This window comes from Mus musculus, chromosome 1 (assembly GCF_000001635.26).
Source record: "Mus musculus strain C57BL/6J chromosome 1, GRCm38.p6 C57BL/6J".
NCBI lineage: Eukaryota > Metazoa > Chordata > Mammalia > Rodentia > Muridae > Mus > Mus musculus.
The window spans coordinates 113097567-113123800 of record NC_000067.6 but is presented as its reverse complement, the minus strand read 5'-3'; the positions used below and the strand labels follow the sequence as shown (position 1 = coordinate 113123800).

Genomic DNA, 26234 nt, shown 5'->3' with positions numbered 1-26234 from the left:
TATTACTATGAGGACAGCACTGATTAAAAGACAAACAAAGATCACCCTCCCACCCTACCCCCCACATACATACACTTTCACAATTTTCACATCCTCCTTGAGGTTAAGAATTTTCTGTCATTTCAGAGGAATAAAAAGGAGGCAAAATTTAACTTTAGTTACTATTCGAGCCACATTTGTACATCTTTTGAGACTTTGGCAGAGAAGGGAGATTGTGATCCACTCAACTGAAGAACAGTAAGTGGTAGAGTGGGGCACAGGTATAGAATCAGTGATGTGTGTGAGAGGTGTGAAAGAGCATAAAAGTGAAAGTAGTAGTAGCAATATAGAGATGGCTCAGCAGATAAAGAAACTACCTCCAAACCTGAAGACCTGAGATTGATATGTGATACCCATATTGTGGAAGGAGAGAACAAACTCTAGTATGTTTTCCTTGGACCTTCACATATCCACCTTGGCACATGAGTGTAGGATAGTACAAACAGATAAAACAAAACTAAAATGCAAGCATAACAAAAAAAAGCAAATGAAAATCAGTGTCTGGTAATGGAAGAGCTAATGGTGGAGTCACAGTATTTGTAGATAACAATTTTATACTTTGTTTATTTTGTGTCCGTGTATATGTGTTGGTATTATTCTTATTTTTCATGTCAACTTGCCACAGATTAGAGTACCCTGAGTAGAGAACTTTACTTGAGGGGGTGATTGTTTTGAGGACTTTGGTTAATAAGGATAGATCAACCCAGACTGCGGTTGTCAGGGTTCTTTAACTGCTGATCCAGCTGGCCAGATATTATGTGTTTGTTTCTGTGTGTGTCTGTGTGTGTGTGCACATATTAGCAAAAAGAGGTCTTTGAGTGACTTGCAGCTAAGGTGGAAGGTTACAGGCACTTGTGAGCCTTCTGAGAGGATGCTGGAATGGGAATTCCAGTCCTCCTTACAGAGCAGCAAGTATTATCACATGAGTTATATATTTATATGAAACAAAAAATGGGTGATGTAAAATGTGAAAAGGTCAAAAAGAAAAAAAAGACTTTTTAAAAATTAGTCTAACCTACAGATAGCCAACAGACTGACAAGCAGAATAAGTTTATGTAGCTGAGTTCCAGGTAGGAAGGCAAAGAAAATAGAAAAAGAAGATGTGTTGGAAATTTCAAAGGTTTTGGAAGATAGTAATTAGTGTTTAGGGAACCCCAAGAAAGATAAATGTAAATAAAAATATCAGGATCTTCATATGTGGACCACTAAACTTTGAACATAGTGACCACCTTGAAAGAGAATACTGTCATGCTACATGGGTAAGGGTAGTTCAAGAGTCATTCAATATTGGTAAGTAACACAAGAGGAAAATGCACAAGAATATATCTCTAGGATGATAAAGGATAGACACTGTCACACCAACCTCCTCAACAGTGAGGAAACTAAAGCTTTAAAGATGCTCTCTCTATCTCTATGATGGAGAATGATCAAGGAAGACACTCAGTATCAAACTTGAGATTCCACATACAGGAACATAAGATACACACACATGTTTTGCAAAATAAGGACATATTTAGATAGAAATAAGCTAAAGAATGTGCTGACCTTGGTTGTAGTCTATCAGAAATGTTAAGGGAAACTCAAGTTGAGGTGTGTCCAGTGGTAACATGCATTCATAGTGGTCCAGATCCACAGAGGAATGAGGGCCTAAGCAAGTGCAAAAGATTAGAAAATTTTCCTTACCAAAACTTTAAGAAATAAAAGCTAACATAGAATCATTGACAGCTTCAATTATAACAGCAGACTCTGTAGTCCTATAGCATGAGACTTACAAGGCTTCCAGGTAGCAGATACTGTGTATTTAAACCACAAAGAATGGTGTTAAAGTCTTAAAATTTTTCTACAACTTTTGCAGGAAGCGGTAGAATATTAGCTCATGTACATTGTCTTCTGTTAAAATATATGCTTTGTGGGCTAGAGAGGTGGCTCAATGTTTAAGAGCACTGACTGCTCTTCCAGAGGTCCCGAGTTCAATTCCCAGCAACCACATGGTGCCTTACAACCATCTGCAATGGGATCTGATGTACTCTTCTGATGTGTCTGAAGACAGCTACAGTATACTCATATAAATAAAATAAATAAAAATATTCTTTGTGATTCCAGGTGAAATCCCTGAAAAACAATGAAAGGATATAATTGTCAAAGGACAAGAATCCCTGTGGATGATGAATCGATGACAATCTGTAAATAATATACAATTCACCATTAAGGAATAGGACAAAACTGCAATCAATTGATATATTAAGAAGCATAAAAAGTAACCCACCAAGCAAGAAAAAATATTGGTCCCCACAAACGCAACAGAAAAATTTATGAACAGCATGTTATAAAGAACTTCCTGAAATATTGGAAGTTGTATTGTTTGGAAAAGCAGAAAGAAATTACTCTGGGAAATATTTTATAAATATTTCCATGAAGACTGATGATTAATCATTAAGTCAAATACTTTTCTTGACTTAAACTGTAAATTCATTTATGAGTTTATACTAAATTTATTATGCTCAAATATCTCATGTTATTCCTGTTGGAGAAATGTAACACCTTACTCGCAGTATTATTTTTCATATGTTTTTCTCTAATTTAAATATTATTTCCTTTACTTTAAAAAAGCTACATGTATGTGTAACTTCATGGGGGTTTGTTATCCTCTGAATTCAGGGTTCTTTAGAGTCTGGAAAAGGACTTTAGGTCCTCTGGAGCACAAGTTGTGAGCAGCTCTACATGGGTGATAGAAACATAACGAAAGTCCTCTGCAAGAACAGTGTGTGATTTAACCACTGAGCAATCTCTCCAGTTCTATCATTAACTATTAGATGCCACTACAAACCAATAGCTTACTCTGTGCCAAACACTGTGCTATCTATTTGCCATGCATTTTATTTTATAATCTGGAGTCATATCCATTTCAAGGATGAGATAATATGAAGACTCTTGTAATGCAAGATGAAATAACTCTTGACTAGTGAGTACAAAATTGATGAGGTGAACTCTACCTTCAATGTTACGTGAACAGACAGCTTGATACTACCCTGATGATGGAAGAAATGTGGGGCTAGCATGTGTTAAGAAGACTCAGTTACTTCTCAGAAAACAGAGAACTGTTATTAGTTCTTAATGAGCAAGAAAACTCCTGTGGACAGGAAGATGATTGAATATCCAGGCAGAGTTTGTATGTGTTACAAATAGATTTAAGATTAACAATGGGTTGGCTCAAAATGAAGCCCTGCTGATGAAGTGTCTGCTTAGCCTGTAGGAAGCCCTGGGTTCACTCTTTAGAACTACAAAAGCATGGTGAAGCTCACCTGTAATCACAGCACTTGGGAGTTACTTGCAAGAGGATCAAAGTGTAAGGTCATTCTTGGCAACACAGCCAGTTCAAAGGTAGCTTAGGCTAAATAAGATTTTGTGTGAAATAAAAATAATAATGGCTATGGTATTTTAAACGGCCCACATGGTTGGATAATATAGGGTGGTAATATTAGGTCATATAACCTCGCTGGAGGTAGTGTGTAATTGTGGAGGCAGGCTTGAAGGACTTATATATGCTCAAGCTATGTCCACTATGGCAGTCTCCTTTTGCTGCCTGCCTGTGAAGATTCTCAATAGTTTCAGCACCATGTCTTTCTGTGCACATCCATGCTTCCCATCATGATGAGAGTGAATTAAATTTCTGAAACTCTAACCAAGTCTCAAATGTTTTCCTTTATAACTTTTGTCAAGGTCATGATGTTTTTTTATAGCAGTAAAACCATAAATAACTAGGAAAGTGTTTATGAAAAACTGCAAATCAAATGGGATACAAAATTTAAACAGTCTACAAATATCATAACAATATATTTCATCTACTTATATAAAATAATGTGGATATTCAAATTTAGTAAATAATATACCTAGTTAGCAAGATAAATTTGTGTGTTCAGAGACTGCACATTGATGTACATATTCACTATATTTTAATTTCTAATTTTCTTACTTCAACTATGTATTGTATTCATAAACAGAAAGTATTTCAAAAAAGGGAGAAGGAAAGTGCCCCTTTTCACTGATCAAGGAAGAAATGTAAATAAATAAACATAATTACATCTAGATTTTCACAGTATCATTTTTAAATTTTAATTTAATTATTTTTTTCTGTATTCAATTTGCATCCCGTTCACTCATGTCCCACTAACTACAATCCATCCCACCCCACCCCACCCCCGCCCCTATGCTTCTCCTTTAAGTTGAGTGGGTCTCCCTTTTTATTCCACAACCTTGGCACTTCAAGTCTCTTCAAGGCTAATTGTTTCCTCTCTCACTGAGGCCAGGCAATGATGCCAAGTTTCAAGAACATATCCCACAGACAGGCAACAGCTTTTGGGATGGCCCTGCTTCAGTACTCACATGAAGGATAATCTGCACACCTGCTATATATATGAAGTGAGGCCTAGGATCAGCCCCTGTATACTCTTTGGATGGTAGTTCAGTCTCTTATTGCCCCAGGGATCCAGGTTAGTTGACTCTTTTGGTATTCCTGGGGAATTCCTATACACTTCTGTGTTCTAGTTCTTCCTTTCATTCTTTCATATGAATCACCAAGCTCCATCAACTATTTTGTTGTGGATATCTGTATCTGAGTCAGCTACTCAGTGGAACTTCTCAGAAGAAAATTTGTTCCTGTCTGCAAGCAGAACAGAATATCATTAATAGTGTTAGGTACTGGTACTTGCCCAGTGGATCGACCACAAGTTGGGCTGGTTATTGCTCCATCCCCCATGCCTTCATTTCTTGTAGACAGTTTATAAGATAAATCACTGTGAAATTCTTTCTTTGTTGAATAGTTTTGTCATTTAGGCATCAGATGACTCTGGCATCATAGAATGAGTTTGTTACTTTTCCTTCTATTTCTATTTTGTGCAATAGTTTGGGGAGTATTGGCATTATATCTTTGAAAGTCTGGTAGATTTCTGCACTAAAACCTTCTGGCTCTGGGCTTATTTTGGTTTGGAGACTTTAATGGCTACTTCTATTTCTTTAGGGGTTATGGATTTTTAAAATATAGTTTACCTGATCTTGTTTTAATTTGATAAATGGTATCTGTTTAAAAGCAATTCCATTTCTTTGAGATTTTCCAATTTTGTGAATTATGTGCTTTTTCAAGTAAGACCTAATGATTCTTTCCATTTCCTCAATTTCAGCCCAAAAGTTTGGAATATCCAAGATTCAGTTCACACACCATATGAAGACTAATAAGCAGGAAGACCAAAATGTGGATGCTTCACTACTTTTTAGAAGGGTAAACAAAATACTCACAGGAGAAAATATGGAGACAAAGTATGGAACAGAGACTGAAAGATAGGCCATCCAGAGACTGACACACTTGGGGATCCATCCCATATGTACCCACCAAACCCAGACACTATTGTGGATTCAGGCAAGTGCTTGCTGATAGAAGCCTGATATGGCTGTCTCCTGAAGACTTTGCCAGAACCTCACAAAAACACAGGAGGAAGCTTCCAGCCAACCATTGGACTAAACTCAGTGGTTCCTGATGGAGGAGATGGAGAAGGGACTGAAGGGGCTGAGGGAGTATGCAGCCCCATGGAGGGAGCAACACTGTCACCAGGCCAGAACGCCCAGAACTCCCAGGGACTGGACCACAAACAAAAGAATATGTATACAGTGACCCACGGCATTGGCCACATATGTGGCAGAAGATGGCCTTGTTAGACATCAGTGGGAGGAGAGTCCATTGGCCTTGCTGGTGTTTAATGCCCCAGTGTAGGGGAATACCAGGGTGAGAGTAGGGGAGTGGGTGGGTGGGGGAGAAGCCTCATAGAGGCAGGGGGAGAGGAGATGGGAGAGAAGGTTGCCAAAGAGGAGACCTGGAAAGGGGAAACCATTTGAAATGTAAATAAAGAAAATACACACACACACAAACACACACACACACACACACACACACACACACACACACACACACACAGCCAAAAAAAAAAAAAAAGTTCAGATTTGCCTTGAAAAATCTTGTTTTCTCCATCTATGATGATTGAGAGTTTTGTAGGGTATAGTAGTCTAGTTTGTAACTTCTTTCTTTTTAGAGATTGCAAAATATCTGACCGGACCCTTCTAGATTTTAGCGTCTCTGTTAAGAAATCTAGTTTATTTCTGTTAGGTCTGGATTTGTGTTATCTGGAATATTTTGCTTGCTCATTTAAAGATTCTTTTATATTTGTTTGTTTTGTATATCTTATATTTTGATTATTATGTGGCATGAGAGATTTTTTTTTTGTTGTTTTGTTTTGTTTTGTTTTTTTCTGGTCCAGTCTAATTGGTGTTCTATAACCTTCCTGTATGCTTGTAGGCACCTCTTTCTTTAGGTTAGGAAAGTTTTCTTCTGTGGTTTTGTTGAGAGTATTTTCTTGGTCTTGGAGCTGTACCAGCTCTTCACCTCTTTCTATTCCTATTTTCTATTCTATTATTCTTAGAATAATTCTTAGGTCTTTTCATGGTATCCCAAATTTTCTAGATTTTTATGTTAGGAATTTTTTACATTTAACACTTTCATTGCATGATGCATCACTTTCTTCTATTGTATATTTTAGGACTGATATTTTGTCTTCTATCTCCTCTATTCCATTTTTGATGCTTGTCTCTGTTGTCCTGTTCCTTAGTTTTCCACCTTCAGTATTTTTTCAGTTTATGTTTAATATAATGTTTTTATTTCCACTTGCAGGTTTTGCAGTTTTATTTATATCCTTCACCTGTTTAATTGTATTTATCTTTATGTCTCTAAGGGATTTATTTTCTTCCTTGTTAAAGATCTTTATGTGTTTGATTGTACATTCCTGCATTTCTTTAAGGGACATATTCATTTCCTTTTTAAAACCCTTTATCATCTTTATAATATTGGATTTAATGTCATTTTCTTGAGTTTTGGTTATATTAGTATAACTAGGGCTTGCTGTATTTGTGTAGCTGTTCTTTGGAGGTGTCATTTTGACCTGACTTTTGTTGATTGTATTCTTTTGATGGCCTTTTGCCATCTGGGGTGATTTAGTCACTGGATGTTCTTGTTGCATTAAGTATTGGGAAGGTGGTGAACATTGATTGTCAGGGTATGGGAGGCAGTTGATGTGTAACCTTGGTCTGTATGTTTCTGATCCTATAGTTCTATTTGTTTCAGGATTCTCAGGTCCGATGAAGGTTGGTGAAAAGGTGGCTGGATAATGGAGGTCTTCCTGGGCTAGTAGTCTGCTCAGGGCAGCTTGAATTGATCTAGGGTACTCAGAGAACAGAGTAGATGCATTACAGAAGGTAAGCTTACCTGTTTGGTCCAGGAGGAATCTTCTAATAAAGATTCATGAGAAGTGGTGAAAAATAGAAGTACCCCTGGTAAGCCACATCTTTCATATAAGAATTGCTTTTGAGATTCTGGTATCTTGATCATTAAGGTCATCTCCACAATGTAGCACAAAAATATGGGAATTTTATTAAAGTGCGATGCTTCTTTCAAGGTGCACTTTTCACAGAGAACATAACTTCCCCTTGAATACACTCTTTTATCAAATTGTTACTGCAGACCTTAGTCATATCATCATGCCTAAGTCTGAAAACCTTGCCATACCCACTCCAGTAAAAACTGTGTGGTGGACCCAAAAGCTTAGACTCAGTCCCAAGGCAAAAATTTCACAGAAACTTTGTCTCCTGGAGCCTTGGCACCCCATAGCACAAATGCTCCAAACTTGACCTTGCATTAGTCAGTGAATGGGTCTGTGTGCTTTCTTCCATTATTGTGTTAGTATAGGTGCCTACAAGCAGTGCCAAATACCTAAGCAAAATTGAACTTTGCTTCCTGGCCTTTACCAATGTCCTAGGCAGTCCTTGGAATTCAGTAAGAATGTTACCTATTCAATAGCATTCAGAATTACCTCTAGTATTGTAAGATAGATAGTCAAAGAAATCAGGCATTATTATCAACTACAGAGAGTTATAAATCTCAGGGCAAGCGTAGCAAAGTAAATTTAGAATTCTTATTATAGTTATGTATGGCAGACTACATTACTTAATAGTAGAAACCCCCCCCCCCCATAATCACTTAGAATAAAAACTGAATCACTCCCATATGCAGGAACATACAATGGTTTAGGAAGTAGATTGGGCTGTGCTTTATGGAGGCACTAGGGTACTGCATCATTCATGAGAAAGTTACCTAGAGCAGAATTCCCTAATTAGAACCGTGGCTCTGGAGCGTAAAGACCTTACACCTGGCTTCTAAGAATATAGCTCTCTTTAGATAGAGTTGACTTTATCTCAGTTGATTTATTGCCTAGTTCCTGTCAGTCTTTATGTATGCATTCCTCTGTTTTGTGTAAGATTCATTAAGTATCCAGTAACCTCATTGTACTTTGGCTGATGTGTCACCTAACTTCTTTATTTTCTTCTGTATTAAAAATAGGATGCTTGCTTTGAGAAATGACATTCAGATACAACCCTCTCTCTGGTGTCCATGTCTGATTGTCATCTGTGCCGACTCCTTGCTCACCTAATTACTGAAATCTTGTTTCCCCACAGGTTGAAGGATGGACTGAGTCCAGTCTGTGGCAAAACCCCTTTGTAAAGGGCATCATTCTTATCACATTAATTCTGAGTCATTTTATGACTCTGGAGTCTCTGAAGACCCTGATGTTTATATGTTTATATAGAGACTCAAATACAGTTGGCATTTTGCAAACTCAGAGGATATGGTCTGCATGTGATGACCATAGAAGCATATTAATGTCTTACCTATTCAGTGGTTGCTGAAATTTCCTAAGAAAATGTACTTGTTAATTACAGGGAGTCCTTAAGAAATGAGCATATGCAAATGGCTTTGCATAGCAATGGAACAATACCAAACTCTAAATGTTCATTCTAATTAATATATATATATATATATATATATATATATATATATATATATATATATAGTCATCTTTCTATATGTCCTTCTGTCTGTCATCTATATTTATATTCTATCAATTTCCATGTATCTATCACTATCAGTCTATCTATCATCTATCTTTGAAGCAATTATTTTTGTTGAGAACTTCAGGAAGCTGTGGCTCACTGAAATGAAGATAAATTGTAGTGGGGTAAAGTGAGGTTTAGTGTTGTGTTATGATAAGGATTAGTCAGTCATCTGCGTGGTTTCAAGACAACATACTTCAGTCTTGAAGAATTCATATCTTCATGTTTTTGTTGTTATTAAAATGTTAAATCCAGTTGTGTTAGCCACTGGACTTTGTAAAGGTTTATAAAGGATGAAAGAGATGTATCTGAGTGGAACTCCTCCCTCCATCACTAGCATTCTAATGGAGGACAAGGTTTACAGTCTTTCTATCAGTTCAATTTTAACACTTTAAACTGGAGGACATGGGAGGCAACCATATCTATACCTTTCACTGGATTATGTATAAAACTGATATGGCTCATATTTTTAAGCTTCACTTGTTCCTAATTCAGAAATGAAAACATAGGAAGACTCATTGGTTTATTATTGAGGTTAGATGTAAGAAGGCTTGTAAAACTCAAGGCATGGGGCTCTAAATTTCTATAGACGATCAAGAGGTATTCATGCAAGCTACACAATTTTCAAGGATAAGATACACTTTAGGAACTCACTCAAATAAGTAGCTAATAACTTCAAATTCTAAGCAACAATTTATTTGCTTCTGGGAGAGCTGTTTCTTTCATCCTTGACCCTGGTGAATGTCCACCTTTATTTAAAATTCCTCAATTTTTATTCTTTGAATTCTGTTTCCCACTTTCCATAAACACATGTGATAATCTTTGCTTTCTGAACCTTAAATATTATCAAATTGAAGTGTGGGGCAAGTTTATAAATCTTGGAGGCCAGGGTTTACAGCTCAAGTATACAATTCACTGTGTGAGAATTCAAGACAAAATAACATTTCCCTCTGTGAAGACTTTCTCACCTACACAAGAAAGGACATCATTAAAGGGAACTAAAAGGTAGTATAAGGAGGTGTTGAAATGCCCTCTGAGATAACAAATGGATGGATGCAAATAGTATTTATCTGTAAGTCATAGCTCCTGTCCTCAAATTGTAACACTGTGGAAGCACAGGATCCCCCGTGTGTGTGTGTGTGTGTATGTGTGTGTGTGTGTGTGTGTGTGTGTGTGTGTGTGTGTGTGTGTGTGCATACAAGACATGAGTGGTACTGTGTGTGATAAATGGATGTGGAAGCCAGAGGACAAATTTTAATATCATTTCTCAGGCATTTTCCATGATTTATTTTTACTCAGAACCTCTCAGTAACTTGGCTCTTGGCCATTAGACTGGAGTGATTTGCCAGTGAGACCTAGGGAATCCACCTATTTATGCCTCCACAGATCTAAAATTACAAGCATTCTCTATCAATACAAACTCTTTAAAAACCTGACTTCTAAGAGTCATATTCAGACCCTCTCGTCTCAGACTCTCAGATATGTCAAACAACAACATCAACTATAAACCCCCAATGAGACCAACATGACAACATTTTGCTGAGTGGCTAAAAATAAGTATAATATTCAGAAACATAGCCACAGGCTATGTTTTATGTAACATAAGACACTTCAATGGTTCAAATATCACTGTGATTGCATCATTCCATCGCTGATCTATAAAACATGCAGCATTTTGAGATATTGACCCATTCAGTGCCAAGGAGTAAGAGGTATTACTGCAGCCCAGGATTCCATCTGTCACTGTGGGAATAGAGAGAGAAGTAGAAAATTAGAATAGGTCAAACTTCCTGTGAAGTGAGAAGTACAGTTGGTAGTCCAGCTAAAGGTGAAGAATAAGAAATGAACAAAGTATTATTTTAAAAGCTGACCCCACCATCGAGCAGAAAAATGAGCAGTCAGATGAACAGGCTTAAGCTTCCTTGGATCTCTGCACCTCGAGGTAGATTTTAAAACTTCAGTTTAGTAAAAGACTGGGAAAGGGCAGAAGTAAGTTGATTTGAGAGAGTCGCTTCTCTGTGAGATCCTGTATTTTCTGTGAAGCATGGAAGAGGGAAAACAAGAACCTATGGGGAAAGCTGTGCTAAGGGAAGATAGAAAGTGGGAAAAAATCTAGAGCATCCCCTAAGGCTTATAATTTTACCTAAAATATAAATATATATTTCTGTTTAATATCACTTGTATTAATAAGTCTTATAGACTCTTCATTCTATGTTCATCTGATGACCTGACCTTTCTTTAGATTGTTCAGTCCTGACAAAGATTCTAGAATACCTTACACATGCCTTCACATATGTTAATCCACATAGGAATTCCTTGTATACTAGCTGTCAGACAGGAGATTCTCTACAAAAGTTTTTCTGTGTTGACAGTGTATGTATGTGCACATAGATGTGTGAATGAACAGCCTCAGGATTTGTTCTTAAGTTACTATGTAGTTTTTCTTGTTTTTTTTTTTTTTCTTTCTTCCTTCTTACCTTCCTCTGCCTCTCTCCTCTTTCTTTTTTTCTCTTTCTTTCTTTCTTTCTTTCTTTCTTTCTTTCTTTCTTTCTTTCTTTCTTTCTTTCTTTCTCTCTCTCTCTCTCTCTCTCTCTCTCTCTCTCTCTCTCTCTCTCTCTTTCTTTCTTTCTCTCCTCTGTCTTTTTAAATTTTATTAGTTTTTCTCAGATCTGGTCATGGTCACTTAGTGGCTTGGAACCTATCAAGCAGGCTAGGCTGGCTGCTCTGTGAACCATTATGTATCTACTAGTCTCAATTTTTCAGCAGTGGTATCACAAGGGCACACATTTTATGTGGCTTGGGGGATAATATTCAGGTCCTCTTGCTTGTGTCATAAGTACTTTACCAACTCTCTTCAACCACTCTGCATGGCTTAGGAGCCATGTAGAATGATTTTCAGGCACATTTATTGAATAGCCTACACAGTGGACTCAGGAAGAGTCTCTGTTTAGGGATTTACTCCTCATTTCAGTAGGAACAGATTCCTAATTCACTGAAAGAAAAAGCACAACCCGGAAAGCCTCATTTCTGAGAAACAAGAGAATTCCTGAGGAAAAGAGGAAAAGAAGTCAATTTTCTATATTTATAAAACAAGATGAAATCATTTATATAATGATTGTAAAATTATGGGATGTTTTCCTGTTAGGAGTTTTCCTCCTTTTAGAAATTTCTTAGAGATTATGGTCTGAAATCAAGCCATAGAATTCCTCTAAGAGATTCTCTGGAAAGATTTTAACACTGTGTTGTAGAGACAGTTGTGACTACTATTAAGTAACTCATTTATTCTCCTATATTCTAGTCACTTCTCATATAAAGATAGCCACAAGGCTCCCTTGGGGAAGTGCACTAATTGGAGGTCCTCCATATGCCTATCTTACTGAGTCCAAAGAAATTTTATAGAGAAATCTGCCGTTCAGTCTCATTTCATTTCTGATGCTGTGAATCTTATTGCAAACAATGAGAAGAGGAAAGGCTTTATTTAGCTCACAGTTCCAGGTTACAGCCAGATATTGTAGAAAAATCATGGCAGAAACTTCGAGTATCACATCAACCTTTATGACAAGACAGATAAAAGATCATTCCCTGTTTTGTTTTCTCAGGTTTAGTGTAGTATGGTTATACTGTATCTACCATGGACAACTTCCCAAAGATATACACACAGGTGAACCTGATCCAAACAAAATTCCTTAACCAGGTCCTGTTCCCAGGTTATTCTAGGCTGTGGCAAATGCATAATTTGAAATGAATATCACACCATTCTTTCTCTTTCTTTGTTAAGTAACTGAAACTACATGTTATAGACACTGCCCTAAAAGCACGAGGATCTTCCCTTAGCCTAGGGCTTTGAAAATACCAGTGTTCCCTGCATCCTCCTGGGACAAGCAGCACTAGAGAGCTGAGCTTGTGTGTCCAATTGCAGCAGTACACTCTCAAATTTCTCTTTTGTGGATGCATTCAATTATATTTACCTTTATGTGTGTGTTTTTATATGTATTGTGCAGATGTTCATATACATGTGTGTGTGTATGTGCTTGTGTGTGTGTTCCTGTGTGTGTATATGCATGACTGTGTGTGTGCGCGCATGTGTGTGTGTGTGTGTGTGTGTGTGTGTGTGTGTGTGTGTGTGTGCGCATGTGGGTGCTGCCTTGAACTCAGAAATCCGCCTGCCTCTGCCTCCCGATTAAAACATCATGTTTTAAAAGACCAGAATACACACATTTTGGAGACCTTTGCCCATATGGGGTAGTAATAAGATTTGATTTTGCTGTTGTCTTTTGAAGTAGATGACTTAATTCAAAATCATTTCTTTTGCTAGCATTGCTAGCTCGGCTAAGCCTCAAATACTTTATGTCCCTGTAGATTTGGTACTGAACAAAATGACCATATACATGTATTTACCTTCTTCTAGCTGGATAGTCTCATTTGAGTGTGGATGAAGATAGAAAACAATTTCTGATTTCTAAAAATAAACAACAAATACATTTCTAGTTTTGAGGACGAAAGCTACTGAAACATTGAATGCAATAAGATAAGGAAACAGAGAATTCCCAAGTGGAAGCTTCCCTGACAATCAGGGCCCATTCAAACTGGCACAGCACAGCTCAGCTCTGTGCTGTTGTCTCCTCTCACATGGCAATACACTAATATCTGTTCTTTTTATCCTCCCTCTGCCAAACTCTAAATGGAGAGTGCAGAGGAGTTTATAGAAGGTTCAACAGGAACCTTGTGGCTTAATGATCAGGGCAGGAACAAGACAGGGAAGTGGCATTGTAAACATATAATGCTTTGAAGAGCAAAGTGAAGTATCTGGATGATGTGTGGATTGCTTGGATTCAGATGTGCTAAGAATAGTACAGGGGCCTTGGGCGTGGTGACTCATATGCTTTTATTAGGACATGTCTCATGATTGAAGAGATCATTCTGATGGTAAAATACTTTTTTTTTTTAGTATAGATAGGGTTTATTGAGGGCATGGGGAGGGGTGTTAAGAGGGTAGCAGAGGCAGAGAAAGGCAGAGAGAAGGAGAGAGTAGAGAAATGGGGGCCCCGGCCACTGCCATGTGGAGGGAAGGGAATTGGGAGTAAGGGGGCAAGAGACAAGAGAAAGGCAAGAGTGTAACAGGGTAAGAGTGATAGTAAAATACTTACTATACAAGCATGAGCGTATGATTTTTATCCCTTAGAATTCATCTAAAATATTCATATACAGTGAGTTACTGAGAGGTGGACACAAGAAGATCCCAAATAGAATGGGGTAGCTAGCCAAAGTAAATATTTCGGTGAACTCCAGGAGAGAGAGATGCCCTGTCACAAACAATGGAGTGGATAGCAACTGGGGAAGGTATCCTCTGGCCTCCATATGCTTGCAAACACATGTGGGTCCATACACACAAACGAACATATGATAATATCCTATTTATCATCAGTAGGCAGATTTATTGTTATTTCTTATTTTTATACAATAGCTTCAGCAGCTTTTTAGATTCTAAATGACAAAATGTGTGTACCTTTTTATTTTGTATCATGGTATATGGGTTTTAATAATTTCAAAACCCATATAAAACCATGAAACTCATTTCCTAAGTCATTTTGCCCTTATCAGTCTTTCTGGTAGATTGGGGCTAGGTGCTACTGAGGCTGCCTTTCAGCACCCCACATTCTGCTAGGTGTTCCAAAATTAATGGAAACGTATCCTTTTTATGGCATTTGGTAATTTTCCTATGCTATGAAGATGTCTTTCCAGTCAATGGACATATGTTAACTGAAGGGATAAACTTTCACAAACGATTTCACAGTCTGTGAAATAGTGCCAGATTCACGATAAATACATGCCGTGAGCTGCACATCAGCTGTGTCATACAGAACTTTCTCCTTGACTTAAAACTTCGTAAGAGGTGATGCTTGTTTAACTTAGTGGCCGGAACTCCATTCAGATCACCCAGCAAGCTTTATTCTCTGCCATTAATTATTCTTTTTAATATAAATTATTTTATTTCAAATTAAAAAAAACAAAAATGCAACATCCTAATAAAAATATTTTCCTGGTAATACAAATTCCTATGAAGTTTTTATTTTTCCTAACAAAAGGAATTAAAGAAATAGAAACATTCAACATCAAAAGCTTTAAATCTAACTGTATGTTGTAGCCACTGAAAAAGCTACAAAGTTTATAAAAAACTATTTTCTCTACAAAGAATCTCATCAGCTATACAAAAGTCTGTACAGTTTTAATAAATAAATCTCTTACCAAAATGGAGACTACCACTGTCTGTCTCTCTTAAACACCAAATCTGAGACCTTATAGTCTTCCCTTCCTATGATTATTAGCATCACACAGCTAAATGGGCTGAGGTGTAGTAGAATGTTTCCTTGCTGATAGCTCACAATTTGGATGCCACCATTAATTAGATGTTTGTCCTCTAACATCTTCTTTCCTTCTGCTGAGGGGTGGGTGTTAACACATCAAGGTGTTATGATATAAAGAACATATTCAGAACTCTCACAGGCAAGTTGGTGCAAAACATTCTGTAACACACAGGGATGAGAATATTAGACATATTAGATATATTAGCCAAGCAACAATAGTTTACCTTATTTCTTATGACATCTCTATTGTATCATGTATTTGGGTCCAGGAAAATACTTTATTTTGGACATATGTGATTTTTCTTGACTAAAAGTGGAGTTAACATTTGCTTCTGGGGCAACATAAACTAGTTGCTCTTGTTTTAGAATATTTATTTTGATATAATATCTCTCAAAAGAGGTTTTAGAATATTGATATCAAAAAGAAAAGTTCGCACAGAGCCAGCAAATATTTAATGTCTATGATGAGTTCTATCAATCAAACTCTTAAGAGTTTTGGAAGGCACTTCTCAAGGGGACACATCTGAGCTGCAAGTGTCCAGATCTAGAAAAGGAAGCAGAGCATGGTGGAGGGCAGGGGCAGGTGCCCTCTTTCTCACTGCTTTGTGTTCTAGAATACCAGCTTCATCAGGTTATCTTACCTGGCTTTCCTTTTACATAAATTCTATCAGAAGATACTTAGGTATGGGTGAGCCATTGATTCTCCTACTGGGATAGAAGGAGTTATGTCCCTCTCTAGTAATCTCCTGCCCTAGGCTCTATTCTGAAAATTATAGCTTTTTTTATGGTGATGCCTATTACCTTCATGGAGGTCTACTTAGGTTCAGATTAAGGTCAAAGTGAATACTGTTCTTTGCCTTAAGGATATTCTCTGTCCCCTGTTGGTGTTCTTTTTCTTCCCATTATTTCAGCATTTGAGATATTATTCTGCTAAAATGAGGTCTGTCTTTGCTAATGCGTAAGTGTGGGGTTAAATTAAGATATCCTGAAGACACAGAACTTGACTGCTATCTCAAGGAGGAGGAATCTCAGCCAGCTGGTGAATCATTTTGTAAAGTAGGCAGCACCCACAGATGAACAAGGAAAAGGTAAGTAGAGGAAGGCCAGTAGCCAGGATGACTACAATGATCACCTTTCATAGTGCATCCCCTAAGTGCCAAAAAGTGCTTTGGGGGACTATAGAACCCACTTCTTATTTTGAATGCAGATTGTATGAGACAAAGTACTGAGGGACTGGAGAAGTAGCTCTGTGAAATTGTGGACAAGTTTCTACAAAACCACTTCAGGTGGCAATAACATCATTATAAAACATTTACTGTATGTGTGTATATGAGTGTATGAGAGTGTGAGTGTCTGTGTGCGAGTCAATATGGGTATATGTGTTTATGTATGTGTGTGGGTGAATTTGTGAGTGTGTGCCTGTGTGTGAGTGTGAATGTATGTGTATGTGTGTTTGTGTGTCTGTGTATGTGTGTGTCACTATGACTCAGTGTGTGAAGGTGTGTGTGTTGTGTTTATTTGTGTGTTGGTATGTATATTTTTGTGTGAGTATATGTATCAATGTGTGTCTATGTGTGAGTGTTTGTTTTTGCATATATAAGTGCGTATGAGTGTGTACATGTGCATCTGTGTGAGTACATGCCTGTGTGTGTATATGTGCATCTTCCTGTGTGTGTAGGTTAATAAGAGTAGGAGAGTGATCTTGTACATATGTTTGAATGTGTGTGAAGACCAAGGGATAATTTGAGTTGTCACTACTTAGGTATTGTTCACTTTAAAAAAATATTTTTAAGGCATAAAGATCCCCATTGTCCTGGAATTTGCACTTACAAAGTAGGTGAGAAGAGCACAATTCTAGTGGGAACTAATGCCCCATCCACCACACACACACACACACACACACACACACGCACACACACACATATATGTATGTGTGCATATATATACATATACATATAATATATATATTATATATATATACACATTTGTAAGTATAGATGTGTGTGTATGTGTGTAATTATGCAAGTTGATTAGATGGGTGGGCCTCCCCAGAAAATGTGTGTGTGTGAACATATGAGTGTGGGTTTTTCTGTCCATCTTGCCTGTGGAAAAGTTTTTGTGTTTTTTGTTTGTTTGTTTGTTTGCTTGCTTCTCTGCAAACATGACTTTGTTTTCTTCATTCACAAAGCGATAGCAAGTGCCAAACCTCCCTCTCTCCTGCCCAGCCAGATTCAATGTTCCTGGCAAAAAAGAAAGGAATTCTAACAATTCATCCTTACTTAATTCCCTGCTGTTGCCATCAGTAATTAATACCAAATGTATATCTATCTGTTTTTCTATATGTATGTACAAATAAGTTAGAAGTGTTCAAAGATTCATGCTGGGGATTTTTTCCATTCCTGATAATTAAGTTTTGTTTTGTCAATTGTTTTGAGCATGTAAATAACTGATATATGTCACCAGGCTTGTTTGCTATTAACATGGCCACAATAGCCAATGCTTCTCCCCAACTGATGCCCTCAAAGGAAAAATAAAGAGAAATGGTGCTCTGCAGGTTCCTGACAATTATTAGCATAGGTTACAGTCAATACACTTGTCAAAGTCCTTTGTAACCTAGTATTGTGAGTGTTCCTTTCACCTTCACAACCTATGATTTTATCTTGTCAGTCTGTTCGGTCCAGTAATTTCATTAAAAAAAAAAAAAAAAAAAAAAAAAAAAAAAAAAAAAAAAAAAAAAAGAGTCAACACAAATACCTTAAAATCCCCCTGAAGCCAATCAGATCAAACACATTGAAATTGTTAAGATACTTGAATCAAAATGAAGAATCCTGTGTTAAGGGTTGGATAGATGGCTAAGTAAGAAAAAACACTTTGCTTCTGGAACACCTAAATTTTGTTCCCAGTATCCATTTTTCTCAGCTTACAATGACTTGCTACTTCAACTCCAAAAGATCTGAAACATTCTTCTGGCGCTGTGCACCTTCTCATGCATTATGACATACTGCCACACATATACACATACATACACATATATAAAATAAGGATGAATCCTGGCTTGATTTGAGTGGCGGTCCCTAAGCTCTTAGAGATGAAAGTTTGGAGCTGTCTCTTGGTCTTCACTGTAAGTGGACAACGGAGCCAATAGATTAAGGAAGAAATTAATTTTTAGATTTTGAGTAACTTAATCCTACATAAGAACATATATGCTTTGCAACTTTTAAAGCATTACTTGATACTTTTAGTACATGAAGTTAAGACATGGTCCTTTTCATGATCAACTTACAGATGACTGGGTTATGATATATGTGTGTAAAGAATCAATACAATTAAGTGCTTAGGGTGCTGTCTCAGAGACATACAGGAAGAGAAAACTGTATAAGGAATTTTTTTACTTGAAAGCAAAGTAGGGTGGCTTGACTCATCATAAAATATGCCACTTTTGCCTCTAAAGGATAAGGAGATACTTTATCTTAGAGCCAATTATGAGTGACCATGATCATCAAACACAGATTCAATTTAACCCAACAAACAACATAGTACCAGTTTGGTGAAGTGTTTCTGGTAACATAGCAAATTTATAACATAAGATTATTTTTCAAATACCTTGGTTGGTATATCAAGTAGGCAGGTTAGAGTTAAGGGAAGAAACTCTAGCACAGATCTCAGATGCTATACTATATCATCCTTAACCTTTGGGTTGATGGAAGTTGAAGGTATTGTTCGTATATTTCAAAAGGATTTGCTCAACATTCACAAAGATAATAAGCAGACACAGAAGTCAGCACTAAATGACTATTTAGGAGGCAAAAAAAAAAAAAACACAAGATAACACAAGATAGTTTGGCTCTAGATTGAACTTATTTGGATTTCTCCATACTAATTAAAATTTTAATCGCCAATAACCCTTATGCAATGTTCAACCCCATGCAGTTTCTGTCTTGGAAGTCCAGCTAACAGCTTGTGAGGGCATTCAAGGTTAAGATAGCTGCTGGTCTAGGACACACAGAGTTCTTGGACAGCTGAATATAGTCAGAGCTTTGAGTAGAAGCTAAGCTCTCATGTAAATAATATTTACAATTGGAAAGAAAGTGCAGGTAACAGTTCATTTCAACCAACAAATAGAGACTTTAGGAATAGGTGTTATTTTAGACCCTGGTGGTAAGTGTTTATATTAGCTTTTAGTTGGAGTTAGAGGGGTAAAGAAAGCAACAACATAATGAGTTGCTTTTAGAACTCTCATGGATTATGCATGGAATCAATAGAAATTCCAATGAGACATACTGAGTTTATTTTAGGCTGAGGGAGGGAAGGACTTCAGCATGATTCTTATAGAAATTTACTTTTGAGAGAAGATTTTTAACATGTAGATTTTATTTTTCTTTATGGAGGATGAGATCAACAGACGAGGAAGCAAATTTGTTACTATTAGGTGTCAAGGAAAAGGGACACATCTTAATCATAAGGACTCTCAAGGAGTAACAGAGGAAGCAAGAACAAAATCTAGAGCTTTTGTACTTGACATGAGAAAGAGCAGAAAGACTGAAACAGGATCCAGAGGATTAGAATTAGTTAAATAATTTTAGCAGACTTTGAGATACGAGCACTCTATCTTTTTCTAATATTGGCATGAGGGAAGAGAAAGTCATGGAAGTAGCCTGGTGTATTAGAACCTGAAATGGAGCCTTTCCCCATAGACTCTGGGAAGTTGGTTTGCATATGAATGATGTACATCCTCAGTTGTTCCTCCTCTCTAGGAGCTCATTTAGCCCTAGAAAGTTTCCTAATTCAGCAAATCCCCAGACTTCAACAAAGCTAAAGCATCAGAAAACACCAATAAAATAGACACAATTAATGCAAAAGAGCATAGCATAGCATAGCATAGCATAGCATAGCATAGCATAGCACAGCACAGCACAGTATAGCACCGCACAGCACAGCACAGCACAGCACAGCACAGCACAGCACAGCACAGCACAGCACAGCATAGCATAGCATAGCATATATTTATTGTCCAGACTCAGTGGAATTAGGGGATGAAGAGTGGTGGGGAAAAAAATTGTAAAAAAATGGAGGAACTAAGATGATTTTCAGAGAGTTAGGGATTCTGAAAATAAAAAACAATGATAATATATATAAAGATTTACTGAACTTGATAGGGACAGAAACTGGTTCTCATCATACATAATAAGCAAAAAGTAATGGTGAAAATAGGTTTTTTATTTGGCCACATTTTTGATGGATTGATCAGTGACTCGTCCATGTACATATTTTGGGTATTACGTAATACACAGATAAGTACTCGTGGCCAAGGAGTGCTCCTGATAATCATTGACCCATTATGAAATAAGTTTCTGTCTGCGACATACCCCAGGAAATTGTTTGAAATCTGTGAATTTTCTTCTGGAGACAAGTTCTCTTTTGGCTGGCAATTCTTTGATGTCTTCTGCCTCCCCAGCATGAGATTCTGGGCAAAGTTCAATTTCTCAGGGCCTCCATCCCCCACAACACTGGGATTACAGTTCTGAGAAGGTATTCTGTTCTTATAATATGGGGACTGGGGACCCAAACTCAGGTTCTTGTGCTTAAGTAGCAAGCACTCTTACACACCAAGACATGTCTCCAGGCCCAAACCAGTATTTCCATATTCATCCAATTCCTATTATAGTCAATATTATTATTAAATTTTATATAAGCTGATATTCTTTAAGTCTGTTTTTAATAGATTTTTTCCATTTTTACTTTTCTTTGAATATACTATATTTTTTTATAATTTGGCAGGACTTTTAATCACTTGAAGGATTGAGAAATTCAAATATTATGAGACAGACTGAAAATAGGAGAAAACATAAGCTGGAAGAAATAGAAGTAGATATTAAGAATTAACAACTTGCCAGCTCAAGAACCTGTCAATCATACTAACTTAAACTGAAATATTTATTCAGTCTAAAATTCAGAAGATCCTGTGACTGCCAGAACCCTTACTTATAAGACACCTGCACTGTCAGTCAGCCAAACTTCCAGAAATCAATCCAATTTTGATTAATTTCTTTTCCCTCTGTCTCACACTTTATAATCACTTGATTATTAAGGTAGTTGGATGTCTCCCTAAATAAAGACGTGGTCACTGATAAGTGAAGTCACATGAAACAAGACCCTAATTAATTATGAAGTCTTATTTAGATATCTAGTAATGAAAGTGCAATAAAAGCAAGGAAAATGGATTCTATGACCTGTAACCAGAACTCTTTCCAACTAATAGTCTGTGATGGCAATCAGGATCCAAAGAAGCCCAGGTGACTGATAAATTTGAATGAAGGTTAAATAATTATTTTTAAGCAGTTAATTATTATAATCTAGTGATGAGCTTCATTGCTTTATTAAATAGATCAGCATACTGCCGACATACAAATTAGCATGTACTCTGAAACCCTGCCAAGGGAGGCTCTAAGTCCTGTGGAAGTAAATGAAGTTCTTCATGCCTTTTCTACCAATTAACTTCTATATGGAAATTTCACTGGCAAAAGATTTTCTTCCCTGTATGTTATATGTTAGCTTCTGTAAAGGTGCATGTGTGTGTGCATGGATGTACATATGAAAGCTAGAGTAAAGTTTCTTTAGGAGTTATCCATCTTATATTTAAACAGATTATTTCACCATATCAGAGCTCTCCAAGTAGGTTAAACCTGCTGGAAAGGGAGTAAGAGGGATCTACTCTTACTCTATGCGTTTCTCTACTTCTCCTGTAGGATTAAAAGCATGCCTGAAATTGTTTTCATGCTCATTGTGGGTGAACTCCAGTCTTCATGATTGCAAACCAAATACTTGGATAATTGAGTCTTCTTGCTAGCAAAATGTAAGTATTGTTTGTTTGTTTGTTTGTTTTGCTATAGAAGGCATTATTTATGTATGATGAGTGCACAAGTTATGTATTATGTATGTGTATTTTATGTATATGTTAGGCATTATGACATTATGAATATGGACAGGGTGAGCATCTATGAATATGATAGAGTATGCTTGCTACGTTTTAAGGTGTTTAAGGAGGTTGGTTCTATGTGCTTATTTTTGTTATGTGTGTCATAAGCATTATGTATGTGTTTGATTTGTATGTGTGTGTCAGGTAGTATGTATGTACATGTGTTATACTTGGTGTGTATGTGTGTGTGTATGTGATACATATGTATATAAATGTAGATTGTATGTCAGTGTTCTTTTAGAAGTGATTAAATTTATACATGACAGCATCATAACAGAAAAGCAGAAATGTAAAGTGAACTGGTTCACATTGTTAATTATTATTGGTTTACAGAATATCCCTAGCTCTTTAAGAAACTTAACTCACCTATTTCTTATGTTATTTATACAGTTAATAGTTACAAGGAGAGGGAAGGAGATTTTCTTAAGTGGTGTAGATACTATTAAATTATCCATGTTTCTGTAATAACCCTTTGTTCCTAATCTGCAAACAACACAAACACTAGTGAAATTTATACAAACTCTCTCTCTCTCTCTAGCTCTCTCTCTTTCTCTTTCACTCTCTCGCTCTCTCTCTTTCTCTCTATCACAAACACACACACACACACACACACACACACACACACACACACACACACAAACACAAAGAAAGAGAGCTAGTCGTTAAGAGAAAGTATTCAGCAGAAGTGGAAAGAACATGAGACAACAAGAGAAGTAATAGGGAATGAACATGACCTAAGTATATTATGTACACTTCTGAAAATATAATGAAACACATCATTCTGCAGAAATAATATGTGTAAACAGACACTTCTGAAAACTACTTGCTTTTCTAGACCTTATTCAGATATTTCACCCACCTTCCTCAGTGTGTTGGCTTTCTCAATATATGTGTGTGTGTGTGTGTATATATATATATATATATATATATATATATATATATATATATATATATATATATATATATATATATATATATATTCATAGTTTGAGAGAATGCACGCTATCCGGGTAAGGCATGTATAGCACATCAGGAGAGGGGAATAGCTAGTCACATTGAGTCTGCAGCAGGAAATTAAAGTGAAGAAGAAAAGATGTGGAGCTCATTTAAGGCCCTCCTCTAGCGACCATCTGTGTCTGGTGATGTTGTGATTGCTGAAGGTTCAGCAATCTTCTCAAACAGCCAGCATCTAGGGATCAAACATTCAAGTATGTGAGCCTATGGGAGACAATTCACCAACCACAACAGCTTTTAGTGTAAGTTTGAAATCTGAAGCATATGTTATAACAGACGCTTCAGTAGACCTATCAGCTGCCCATCCACCTGTTTCTGTCTTAGTAATAGGGTCCAACTTTCTTTCTTTTTAATAATCATTATATTCATTTACATTTCAAATGATGCCCCTTTTCCCCTTGCCCCCTCCTCAAACTCCCTGACCTATCCCTCCTTTCCCCTGCATCCCTTTTGACTCTATGAGAATGCTCCTCCACCCTCTTACCCACTTCCACCTCACCCCTCTATCATCCTCCTACATTGCGGCATCAAGCCTCTCTGACCCCCCATTGATGTCAGATAAGGCCATCTTCTGCTACATATATATCTGGATTCATGGATCCCTCCATGTATACTCTTTTGTTGGTGGTTTAGTCCCTGGAAGCTCTGGGTGATCCAGTTAGCTGGTATTGTTTATTTTATTGTATTGTAGTCTCCTTCAGCTCCTTCAGTACTTTCCCTATTTCATACATTGTAGTCCCCAGGATCAGTCTGGTGGTTGGCTGTGAGAATCTCTATCTGTATTGGTCAGGTGCTGATAGAAACTCTCAGGGATCAGCCATATCAGGCTCCTGTCATTGTGGGAAGCCATTCCGGACTCCCTGGCCAGCCAGCCAGAAATATGTGCCAGGCAATAAACAAGCCCATATTTGGTGGATGGCTTGCCCTTAATCCCTGATTGGCTGAGCAAGCCTGCCTGGTGAGGTGATGTGACCTGTGGTGATTGGTTGAGGAATGGTTGTGGCTTGAGTGGATAAAAAACTGCTTGTACCCCGAGGCACGGGGGATTTGAAGAGAGAAGCTGCCTGAGTGAATTGCTTTTTGTTTTGTTTTGTTTTGTTTTTTGTTTGTTTGTTTGTTTGTTTGGCCATCTGTTCTTTTTTTTTTTTTCCATTTTTTATTAGGTATTTAGCTCGTTTACATTTCCAATGCTGTACCAAAAGTCCCCCATACCCACCCACCCCCACTCCCCTACCCACCCACTCCCCCTTTTGGCCCTGGCATTCCCCTGTACTGGGGCATATAAAGTTTTCGTGTCCAATGGGCCTCTCTTTTCAGTGATGGCTGACTAGGCCATCTTTTGATACATATGCAGCTAGAGTCAAGAGCTCCAGGGTACTGGTTAGTTCATAATGTTGTTCCACCTATAGGGTTGCAGATCCCTTTAGCTCCTTGGGTACTTTCTCTAGCTCCTCCATTGGGAGCCCTGTGATCCATCCATTAGCTGACTGTGAGCATCCACTTCTGTGTTTGCTAGGCCCCGGCATAGTCTCACAAGAGACAGCTACATCTGGGTCCTTTCGATAAAATCTTGCTAGTGTATGCAATGGTGTCAGCGTTTGGATGCTGATTATGGGGTGGACCCCTGGATATGGCAGTCTCTACATGGTCCATCCTTTCGTCTCAGCTCCAAACTTTGTCTCTGTAACTCCTTCCATGGGTGTTTTGAGTGAACTGCTTTAAGAAGAACCGGTGGTTGTGTTTTCCTTGCCGGTCGAGTTGGACACAGCATGTCATCAAGCTCTTCTTGGCATCAGAAATAGTGTGGGGGTTTGGTGTCTGCAGATGGCATGGATCCTTAGGTCGGAAGATCTCTGGATGGTCTTTTCTTCAGTCTTTGTTCAATTTTTTTTGGTCAATGTTTTTCCTTTGGACAGAACTATTTCTGGGTTAATAATTTTGAGCTGTGTGGTTGGCCCCATCCCTCAATAGGGTGCCATGCGTATCTACTAGAGACTGTCTCTATGAGTTGTATCTTGCATTTGTTGTGTATTTCAGCTAAGTAGACATGCTGCTTAAATACAATTATGCATTGTACCAGTGTAACTTGGTTCTGCTAGAGCTAAAAGCATCTTTGTCTTTGTAAAGGATACAGGCTAGTGGCCTGCACTTGGTCAGTAACCAGGAATGATGAGAAGTACTGCACCATCACAGGTTTCTAAGAAGCAGATAGATTATCCTTAATTGGATATTCAACATCTCTGTTCGCGGTTCCACCACATGAAGAAAGGAGAGGAAACTATAAGGACCCATCCTGATTTGTTATCATTACCTTGTATTATTTAATAAATAGAAACTTAACCCAAAAAATCCTGGTGTCCTTAATGTGTTGTACAAATTAATGGGCCTGCATCAGACATTCTGGGATTTCTCTTGCAAATGCAAGATATGTCAGCATCTTTGTTTGGGTGGCATAGACATAGAATACAGGCATTATTTATTATATGCCACTTAACTAATAATGTTCAATATTATAAACTCTTTTTTTTCAAAGTTTACTGTCTTGTACAAACACACACATTTTGGAGACTGGAATCGTTTCAATTATTTGTTAACAAATATGAGGTAGCTAGGCTCGAGAACTAAGTCAGTGGTTAAGAGCAATTACTGTTCTTGCAGAGAACCTGAGTTTGGCTCTCAGCAACAATGTCCAGCAGCCCACAACAGAATGGAAATCTAGCTCCAGAGGATTTAACAAGTCTGACTTCCCGGGGTGGCGAGAGAGAGAGAGAGAGAGAGAGAGAGAGAGAGAGAGAGAGAGAGAGAGAGAGAGAGAGAGAGAGAAAGAGAGAGAACTAAAAATAAAACAAAAT

General features: G+C 37.5%; 1 long non-coding RNA gene across 1 annotated transcript; it reads left to right on the top strand.

Annotated features, from left to right (window-relative positions):
- The first annotated feature begins 21882 nt into the window (after positions 1-21882).
- Positions 21883-25582, top strand: Gm41932. Its single transcript, XR_878442.1, has 3 exons — positions 21883-21928; positions 22139-22245; positions 25510-25582. It is a non-coding gene; the product is annotated as a predicted gene, 41932 (long non-coding RNA).
- Positions 25583-26234: the final 652 nt, after the last annotated feature.